At 41.6% G+C, this 11,546-nt stretch overlaps 1 pseudogene; it reads left to right on the top strand.

Annotated features, from left to right (window-relative positions):
* The first annotated feature begins 3,006 nt into the window (after positions 1-3,006).
* LOC149873966 (uncharacterized) overlaps positions 3,007-11,546 on the top strand; it is a 19,917-nt pseudogene continuing 11,377 nt past the window's right edge.

Genomic DNA, 11,546 nt, shown 5'->3' with positions numbered 1-11,546 from the left:
GGGTAAGTGGCAGCTCTGCAGAAAAGGACCTGGCAAGAAAAGGACAGTGGACAATAAGCTGGATATCAGTTAGTGTATCCTGATTGCAAAAACAGGCTAATAACAAACTGGGCTGCATTAGTAGGAGTGTTGCCATCAGATTGAGAGAAGCTAGTATTTCCCTCTATTCCGCACTAGTGAGGCCACATCTGGAGTACTGTGTCCAGTTTTGGGCCCCGCACTATAGAAAGGATGTGGACAAATCAGAGAGAGTCCAGCAGAGGGCAGTGATAATGGTTAGGGGCTGGGGCACATGACTTAGGAGGAGAGGCTGAGAGAACTGAGCATATTTAGTCTGCAGAAAAGAAGACTGAATATTTGATAGCAGCCTTTAACTACTTGAAGGGTGATTCCAAAGATGGTGGATGGTGACAGGTGACAGAATAAGGAGCAATGGTCTCAAGTTGCAGCAAGAGAAGTTTAGGTTGGATATTAGGAAAAACTTTCTCACTAGAAAGTTGTTGAAACACTGGAATAGGTTACCTAGAGAGGTGGTGGAATCTCCATCCCTGGATGTTTTTAATGCCCCACTTGACAAAACTTTGGATGGAATGATCTAGTTGGGGATGGTCCTGCTTTGAGCAAGGGGTTGGACTAGATGTCTTCCTGAGGTCTCTTCCAACTCTAATTTTCTTTTATAATAGTAGCAGGAACTGATCTCATGGTTAGAAAGTGAAAGTCAAGGTGACTAGTTTGTAAAGCTGACAACCAGCACTAATACCCATGCTTGGTATAGCGTGCCAGGCTTGTGTCTGGGAACCATTCGTGTAGAGGCAAAAGGAATGAACTAGAGTTCACAGTGCAGTATTTGACTACTGGGCAGGATATTCATTGCCAAATGGATTTTGCATTTGAGCCAATCTTCCCCAAAGAATGTAAACCAATCAGATAATCTGCTAGGAAATAATCAGTTCTCAGGGAAGTATTACATTATATGCCCACTTTAATGAGAGGGCAGTTAAGGTGCAAGGAAAAATAACACAGGCCAAAAGTATTTCTTTCTAAATGTTTCAGAAATACAGGTTATAACGGTATTGGTCTACAGGCAAAAGGAATCAAAACTCTGGGTAGAGGTGATATCTGGAATGGAGGTGCCAGATAACAATAATGCCGGATAACTGAGAGGTCCGAACAGGTGTCTTTGCCTGTTCGGGCCGCTGCCTCTCCCGCTGTGTCCAGGGCATCACTGCCCCTCCCACCATATCACCACCCCTCCTGCTGCCCCTCCTGCCACATCGCCGCCCCTCCAGCGAGCCCTGAGGGACAGGGAGGCAGGCCCCGCACAGGCTGCTATGCCCCAGGCCATGGGGGCTCGGCAGCGCAGATTGCTTTGCCTCGGGCTGTGGGGGCTCAGCGAAACCGGAAATGCTATGGTGGGAACTTCCGCTTTTGCATTTACCTTACAGGCCGGTATGCCAGTTAATAGAGCATGCCAGCTTGTAAGGTGCCGGTTAACACAGCTTTTACTATACAAAGATTGTAACATTTCTCCTAGGTGGAGTGTGCCCAAAAACTTGCAAATAAAGACTTTTTTTTTTTTTTTGCAAATATCTAGTTGGTCTAATAAAAGATATCACACCTACACGGGGTACTGATTCCTTCTTTCTAAATGGAAACTTCACATTTGGAGCCCAGTTTGAGAATTTTGAATGTTATAAATCAAAATTGGGTTGGCTGCTTTTGCTTTCAAATGAACCCTGCTCTCTTTCATTCAGAGTGTAAGAGAGCCTTCATGGAAATGCAAATCTATCCCAAATACCTCCTGAGGGATCTCATTGGAACTCCCATACTGAATTCTGTCACTGAAGATTGGTCATTTGGCCTACTTAAAGAACTGCTGCTTGGTTTTACCTTCTGTTAGTTTCTGTGCAGTTGAACTACAAAAAAGAAATTGCAGACTTCTGTACTGAACTGCCACTGTTAATCAGGCTGTGTAGCATTCAGCACTAAAGTTAAGTACAGTAAGGATGGGGTCATCACTTTTTTGGATCAGAAGTTTACTACTGTTGGAAGCTCAGGGGAAAACAAAACTTTGTACAAGATATGTCAGCCATTTCTGGTACAAATTTTAAAATTCAAAGCTTTACTGTGATAGAGGGAATGGAATTTAAATTGTGCTTATTAGAAAGGACTGCTGGCCCTGCTGACCTTAGTAAAGATGCTGTCCATTAGAAGCATACATGTTATAAACTTTTGTGAACATGGAGTTAAAACTGAAGTTAAAATATGCAGTAAACACTGCCTTGCGCCTGCATCCTTCAAGAACATGAAAGTTTAACAACAATCCATAAATGACCATGGGAAATCAAGGGTGTAGGTTTAGCCATGTTGGTCTAAGGACATAGGCAGACAAGGTTCTTTGCGTGAATCTGATATCTTTTATTAGACCAACTTAAATAGTTGGAAAACAATTATTAAGCAAGCTTGTGGGTTGAAAAACCCTTTGTCAGGCTAAGGAAGTTTCAGCAGTTGGTGCGTGCTCTTTCTGGATGGAATGAAAAGTAAAGAAGCCAGAGTCTGAGCTGGTCTGCATACAAGACAGGCAGTCAGTGAAAATGTAGATTGAGGAGTCAGTGGGTGAGAGACAGGCTGGGTGTGGGGGGGGAGAGGGAAGAGAATGAATGGGGGATGAATAATGGAGAGATCCAACCTACAAATATTATCAATCTCTCCCCACATACCCTTAGCAAAACTGAAAAATCTGTCCTTTCTAAAGGCCTAGATTTCTGTCCAGAAAAATACCCTGATAAAATACTTCAATGTGGAGAACTAGAAGAATTCTTCCTTTGCCTCCGCCTCAAGGAATATTTCCACAACCAAACTGAACCCACCCCCAACAACAACTCATCCTCTGACAACATTCAGGAAAAGATCAATGCCAAAAAAACCCCCCAAAAATCAGATTTGACAGCTCACAGTGGACAAAACCCTAACCTCGACCGCTACATTGACTCCTTCAGGGAAAGAATGAACAATGAAATAATCAGCAACACACACCACCATAATAACCTCTCTTTACCAGAGAAAAAGGCCATAGAATCTCTAAGATCTAACTATCAAATAGTAGTAAAACCAGCAGATAAAGGAGGAGCCTAAACCGTGAAAACTACGTAAAGGAAGCCAACAGACAGCTCTCTGACACCACCTATGACAAAGAACTACAAGAAGATCCTACTCCCCTTTTCACCAAGAAACGCAACAATACCATCAAATCATTTCCAGCACGACTACAAGAAAAACTGCAGACCTTGATTCCCCCCACTACCTAACCCAGGGACTTTTTACATGCTCCCTAAAGTCCATAAACAAGGGAACCCTGGCAGATCTGTCATATCCAACCATGGGACCCTAACTGAGGAAATATCAGGTTTCATTGAATCAATCCTCGTCACCCACAGAGCAACTTTTGTACAAGACACTACAGACTTTTTATGGAAACTTAAAAACATAAACCACCTTCCCAGCAACACCCTCCTAGCCACCATGGACGTTACCAGCCTATATACCAACATCCCACACCAGGACGGCATCCAAGCCTGCCTTACATATCTATAGGAACAAGATTACAACTCAGAATACAGACCCAAAGATTTTACTGGCCTTATGCACTTCATCCTCACACACAACAATTTCACTTTTAATAATCAACACTTCCTCCAGATGATGGGAACAGCTGTGGGCACCAAAATGGCCCCACAGTATGCCAACCTTTTTATGAGCCACCTGGAAGACGAATTCCTCAAGAACTGCACCATCAAACCCTTGTTATATTTAAGATATATCGATGACATTTTCATCATTTGGACTGAAAACCTACAATCTCTGATTGAGTTCCATCAGAAATTCAACAATCACCATCCCTCCATCCAACCTTCTCTAGAATACTCCAGGACCAACATCTCCTTTTTAGACACAATGATCAGTATCCAGAATGATAAAATACAGACCACGTTATACAGGAAACCCACAGACCAACATACATATCTGCACAGAACCAGCAATCACCCGAAACACATCAAGAAAGCTGTGATATACACCCAAGCCCTCAGATACCACCAAATTTGCACGGAAGAGAACACCAGGGATTACCACCTCACAAATCTTAAAAAGGCTTTCAACCAACAAGGACACTCCTCCAGAGAGATAGATCGCACATTTGAAAGAGCCACCTGGGTACCACGTGAAGAACTGCTGCAGTACAGAAGAAACCCCCCCACAAATTGCACACCACTGGTTATGACATATCACCCCTCCCTCGAACCTGTACAGAAAATCCTCAAACAATTGCAACCCATACTAGAAAGAGACCCTACTCTTAAAAAGATCTTCCCAGAGCCACCCATCCTAGCCTTCAAACAAGCACTGAACCTCACTAACCTCATCGCTAGAAGCAAACTTCCTCAAGCCCAGAACACATCAAAAGGATCCAGACCATGCCCTGACAAGAAATGCAAAACCTGCCAACACATCTCCACCACCCCCACAATTACTATACCCTACAACAGAGCCATCAGCGTTCCTGGATCTTACAGCGGCACCTCCAGAAATGTAATATCCAATGCACCAAATACCCTGATGGAAAATACGTAGGAGAGACCAAACAACAACTGTGCACCAGAATGAATGCACACTGGAAATCTATCAAAGACAGGAATACCCAATTACCTGTGGGGGCATATTTCTCACAAGAAAACCACTCTGTCTCCAATCACTCAGTCCTGATCCTCAAAGGAAACTTACAAAACACTTCCTCCAGACAAGCCTATGAACTGCACTTCATCAACCTCCGGGATACTAAAAATCATGGACTAAATACAGACATTGGATTTATGACACATTATATAACCTGCCTGACATCTGACTCTCTAGGTATCTCTCCACTATTCACCCCCCTTCTCTCTCTTCCCTCCCCCTCCCCACCCCCAGCCTGTCTATCACCTATTGACTCCTCAATCTACATTTTCACTGACTGCCTGTTTTGTATGCAGCCCAGCCTCTGGCTTCTTTACTTTTCATTCCATCCAGGAAGAGCACACACCAACTGCTGAAACTTCCTTAGCTTGACAAAGGGTTTTTCAACTCACAAGCTTGCTTAATAATTGTTTTCCAACTATTTAAGTTGGTCTAATAAAACATATAAGATTCATGCAAAGAACCTTGTCTGCCCATGGGAAATCAGTAAAGACAGAATTAAGGTGAGATTTCCCACACAAGAGAATGCATCTTCAACTAAGGCTTTGGTGAGTTTGGTACCAGAATGCTGTGTGCCATTCTGAAGCCATTATTTTAAAAAGGATATTGAAAAATTAGACATGGTGTTGAACAGAGATTTGTTGAATGATTATTCGAATGATGGAAAAAAGCCCAACAGTGAGAAGCATAAGAAGTTTAGTTTATTTTGCTTACAAAAAAACCCCTGACAGATGGCTTGATATAGCATACAAGTCCCTTCACAGAGGGAGCCTATCTGATACTGTAGGGAGACTATCTGATACTCTCTAATTTAGCAGAGAAATGCATAACAAGAATCCATAGTTGAAAATCAGGTGCACATTTTTAACAGTAAGAACAATTTATCATTGTAACGAACTACCAGCAGAAGTAGTAGAGTCTGAATGCCTTTCTGGAAGATCTGCTTCAGTCAAATACAAATTATTTAGCTCCATGCATGGGTTATATGTGTGATCTAATGCTTTGCCTTAGCTTTAATATCTGTGAATCAATGGTGGGGGAACCCAAAAAAACAAGCATTGAATTAAACTAAAAATAGATTGAAAAAGAGTAAGACCACACAGGCAAAGATGTAGAGGTGGAGGTTGACCGATTCTTAGGAAGAGCTGATCTAGTTGATGGGAGTTTTATGAGGCACTTGACTAACATAATCTACCAGGGGCACAGGAGATGACAAAAGGTGACAGCCCCTGTGTTCCAAAGTGAAGGTCTGTTATAGAAGTCAGCCAGAACCCTAAGGAGGGGCAACCAGGCAGCCCTCCATGGAAGATCTTCACTTGACTGAGGCTGTATTTAGTAATCTCTCCTTTCCAGAGCCATGACCAGCTTTTTTACAAGGCTTGTCACCTGCTGCTGTAGTCTAGAGTTTTGTTTTCTGAGTTTGCTTACAGTCCCCAAAATAGATCAACTGTTTTTCAGTTTCACTTGTAACCCCCCTATTACTTCTGCGCTGCTGAAATCTTTAACCGTTTGTTCTACCCCTCAATTCCAGGAAACTGTATGACTAATTACTTAGTTCAGGCAACCTCAGGTGCAGGGAAAAGCAAGTTAGATGACAAGCAGCTGCCCACTTGTTCCAGTAAAGGCATTCCATCTCAGCATGCTTGTCCCTGAGAGGTCTAAGTAGAAAAAATCACTGCAGGCTCCAGTTCTTGACTGATGAAGAGTGCTGACCTTCTTTAGACTCTCCACGTAGCATCACTGGGGACAAAACTGAAATTGTCCTGCTCCAAAAGCTCACATGAGCTAAGGTATTCTTACATAGTCCCTACTAGCAATATATGGAATATGGCCTATGACCTACAGTTGAGCTATTCGTTTGGGCAGAAAGCAGTAGTGCATATCCACATGCACTGCTTCATATAAGGTGATAACCTAATAAAATGTGTACCAAGTTTCATATCTTCCCAACATCTGTGTGATAAGAAAAAACAAAAATCTACATCTCCCCTCAGGAAGCCTGAAATGTCCATAGCTGATGCTGGCAACAGAGCAGGAGCCAGCATCTAGTGCTTGAAAAGGAAGATTTTATGTTGACAAAAGCTATGGGTGGAATTGTTCTAACCGTTCTTCATGCCTTCAGTATTTTCTGCCTGGAAATCTTTCATGTGTCCAGAAAATTATTGCCCACCTGTAGGACTGATTTTTTATTACAGAAAAGAGCACAATGCTAATAGTTCTTCTACCACTAATAACAACCATTCTTCCTCTCTTTTAGGTTTTGTGAATTTATGTTGACACACTGTATTAAGCACTATATCTAATCTGATAGCGCCACTGAAATGACCTATTAGAATTTGTAACTTGTTTTCTCCTGCCAAAAAGCAGTTTGCTATCCGATTACTGGATTTTAATGGAGAAATTAAAATTATTTTATAAAAGATCTTACTATACTCTTTATAAGCATTTGCAATGTGTCTATATCAGGTACATGATTGAATTAAAGCATGATTTTTTGATAGAGGACAATGCTTGGTTTCATTATTCATTGTGGCAGTGGATGCCTTTCCATGTGCAGTAGCCTATTCTACTGCACGTTAAAGTGGTGTGTAAAAAATGTGCTAATACGCTAATGCTCTATTGTATTATATGCTCAGCTATATTTCATTGCTTAACATGTGCCCCAATTTCTAACATCTGATTTTCAGCAAAAGGTTCATGTGCTGTGGGAGGAAATACGGTAATAGTCCTCCTCTTCCCCCTACTCCCACTACTCCTATTGGAAGATATTAAAGAATTTCATCTCCTGAAGTTAGGAAGTACTTCTCTGTCAGAAATACCTCACTTGATACCTCCTGACATCACTTTTCCTTTTCCATGGATACATTATCTTTGTGGCTCACACTCATCTTTTGATCAACTAATTCACCTAGGTTTTTTCTCTGTCAATTCTGAATCCCCAGCTTATAGCAGAGATTCTTGTTATTAGTCCCTAAGTACATGAGTGTTTGGACTGGCATTTTGTAATACAAAATTCCTTCCAATTTCTAGGAGTGTAAGAATGATGTTGTAGCTGTAATGGTCCAGAAATTATGGAAGAAGGAAGGATTTCTTAGAGTGATGGCTTTTATTGGATGAACGGTATAGTTGGGATAGTTAGACAAGCTTTCAAATGGAAGACATTATTCTTCAGGTCTGACCAGAACAACCCAAGAATAGCATAGTAAGAAACAGTTGCAGGAGAGGGTAAGAGAAATCCTCAGGGGTAGCACTGTCAACAGAAGAAGAAAATTTGATTACTGGCAGATCAAGGACTATCAAAAGGGAGGAGGGTCATTCTCATCTTTCATGTGGATAAAGGATTCAGGAATCAGGCAAATTGTAATGCGCCATAAAACCAATATCAATGTTAAGTCCTTCATTAAATCCAGCCATCTTATGTCCTTAGTTAAATCCAGCCATTTTATGAATTTTTGCTTCCAAGTTCACCTTTTAAAGGTGTTAAGTAGATTCCCCTTGTGTCTGAGGATAGTGAGATCTGTGAGAAATGTGCTCCTATTAGTGTATACGTATCTCTGTCCTTTATGTATTTTCTGTAAGAGTTCATTCTGGTATGTAGTTGCTGTTCACCCATGTAGTTGACCTGAGGGCATTTAGTGCATTGGATCAACTATATTAATACATAGGTCATTAATAAAAATATTAAATTAAACTTGTTCCAGGACCAATCTTTGAGGAACTGCAATCATTACCTGCCCCAGGCCAATACTTACCATTTTGATACAACCTGTTGTCATCTCCTCTTTAGCTAGTTCTTTGCTAACTTTACTGTTTCTTCTACTAATCTTCATCTTCTCCAGTTTAGCTAATAATTTGATATGACACTATCAAATGCTCTACTGAAGCTTAGGCAGACAAGGTTCTTTGGGTACATCTGATATCTTTTACTAAACCAACTGTTAGACCATTTTAGATAGCCTAATAAAAGATACTGGATTTTACCCAAAGAAACCTGTCTTCCTATGTTCTTAGACCAACATGGTTACAACCAACACTACTGAAACATAGACAGATGAGATCTACCACCTTTCCTTTGTCATAAAAAAAATTAAGTTATGCTGATATGATCTACCTTTAGTAACCCCAAGATATACTTATCCCATTTTCCATTTACCCAGTACTTCCATGTCTTCAATTATTCTTTCCTTCTGTATCTCTTGTATAGAATCACATACTATGACATCTCCTATTCTGTGCGAGGTTCCACCTTCACTCACATCAAAAAGTCTCCCCACTCAGCTGGAATGGGGAAATGGCCCAGGAAGAGCATGGATTAAACTGCTGGGGGGTTTTGTATTCAGCTACTAAGTATCTTTGTCCTTTCTGTACCTGTGAAAAACGAATTCATGCACTGACTGCTATTTTACCCTTGAGTTTATAGAAACTCATAGATTCTCAGAAGAGCTGTGTGTTGCACAGCAGCCCTAATTTCCATCTTCCATGGCTATCAAATTCAGTGCATGTTCACAGTCATCCATCAAACAAAATCTTATAAATGTCTAGAGTAGAAGTACACTATAAAACTGCTGCACCACAGGAAGAATTACTAATTGCTGAATGTTTCTTTTTAACTGATTGTGTTGCAAGTGAACCTTATAAGTGAAAGAGAAATTCCACCTGCTCTGAGGTTCTAAATAGATCTCTCAATATTTCCATCTGACTAAATACTGTACACATAGTTTACTTAGCATTGTAAATTCTACAATGAGAGCTGCAACAACTCAATTTTGATATAGAAATATGAGCCACAGAAGATAATGATCCTGTCATGGAATATTCTATTTTTGCCCAAGCTTTTTTTAGAAAGTTTTACCAGCGGGATTCATGCCAGCATATAGTTTGCTGGTACTGATACATGCTAGAGCATGTTTGCACTTGTAGCTAGCTTTGCTAGTACAGTATATCTTCACAGGTACAGGCTGTATCAGCAAAAACTCTGTGGCTAGGTACCTCAATGTCCTATATATTGCCATCTGACAACATTTTGGAGGAGTTTTTCAATGTATTATGAGATGCCAGCACTCATCTCAGGAAACTGTGAATTTGGAATTATCTGGGGGGGTCAGAGTATGGAGGAGGACTATCTGAGGCTTCTGAAGCTTCCTCACCTGCATTGAGGAGCTCTATCCAACACAATGAGTCTACAGGCTGACCAGGGGTAAGGCACTCCTAGACTTGGTTCTGGCCAAAGGGGACAATCTAGTGAGCAGCCTGAGGATCAAAGGGAAACTGGGCGACAATGATCATGAGATGATCACTTTCTCCATCTACCTTAAGTCAGGGAAATTGGCCAGTAAAGTAGAAATCCTTGATTTTAGAAAGGCTGACTTGCACATGGTTAGGGGATAGGTTGGTGAGGCCCTGCAGGACCGTGGTCTGATGAGGAAGGGGGTACAAGAAGAGTGGTCATTCCTCAAGGAAGCTATCCTAAAAGCTGAAAGAAAGGCAGCAAAAGGGCTGGGAGACCCCCTTGGCTCAACAGGGAAGTCATGGACCTCCTGAAATTAAAATAAGAAGCCTCCAAAAATGGAAGTCAGGAATAAACAAAGGGGTGTACTCAGCAACAGCCCACACCTGTAGGGAGCAGATCAGGACAGCAAAAGAACAAACTGAATACAGATTGGCAACCAGAATCAAGGACAACAAAAAGTCCTTTAGATATGTAGGAGGTCGGAGAAAAAATAAAGGAAGTATAGGGCCGCTGATGAATGAAATGGGACAGCTTATAACCGACACTTAGGACAAAACCGAACTCCTGAATGAATAGTTCATGTTGATATTCCACCAGTTCAAGGGTGTTAACCTGCTCGACAGGATACAGGATGATCATGGTGGGGGTGACCCCCCCATAATTGGTGTAGAACTTGTGGGGAGCACCTACAAAATCTAAATATCTACAAGTCATCAGGACTAGATGAACTGCACCTGAGGGTGCTAAAAGAACTGGCCAATTTCATCACACAACTGATGGCAGTTATTTGAAGACTCATGGTTCTCAGGAGAGGTCCCAGAAGATTGGAAGAAGACTAACGTGGTGCCTATCTTTAAGAAAGGGAGAAAGGAGGACCGGGAAATTACAAGCCAGTCAGTTTGACCTCAATCCCTGGTAAAATCCTGGAGAAAATTATCAAAGAATCCATTACAGACAGGCTAGCAGAAGACAGTATTCTGAAGGAGAGCCAACATGGCTTCATTAGGGGCAGGTCATGCCAGACAACCTCATTTCCTTCTATGATCAGGTAATTCACCACCTGGATGGGGGAAATGAGGTTGATGTCATATACCTGGACTTCAAAAAGGCCTTTGACTTGGTTTTCCATGAAGTCCTCATGAAGAAAATGGGAAAATGCAGCCTCGACTACTTTATGATCCAATGGCTAAGTATTTGGCTCCATGGTAGGACCCAGAGAGTATTGATTGATGGAACCAAGTCATCATGGTGGAGGGTGACCAGTGGCATCCCTCAGGGTTCAGTACTCGGACCAGTGCTATTTAACATGTTCATCAATTATTTGGATCCGGGTATTAAAAGCGAGCTAGCAAAGTTCACTGACAACCAAACTATGGGGGAGTGTAGTCTTGCTCGAAGACAGGTTGGCAATACAAACTGAACTGGACAGGCTCGCAAGGTGGGTGAACCTCACCCAGATGTCATTTAATATGAAGAAATGTAAAGTGCTCTGAGGATAAATAATCCACAACACATTTACAGACTTGCCAGTGCTACATTGCTAACACCAGGTCTCGTGACCTGGGTGTCGTAACAGACAACGAAA

The sequence above is a fragment of the Crocodylus siamensis genome, chromosome 1 (genome assembly GCF_052110815.1).
Source record: "Crocodylus siamensis isolate JL-2025a chromosome 1, ASM5211081v1, whole genome shotgun sequence".
NCBI lineage: Eukaryota > Metazoa > Chordata > Crocodylia > Crocodylidae > Crocodylus > Crocodylus siamensis.
This window is presented reverse-complemented; position numbering and strand designations above follow the sequence as displayed.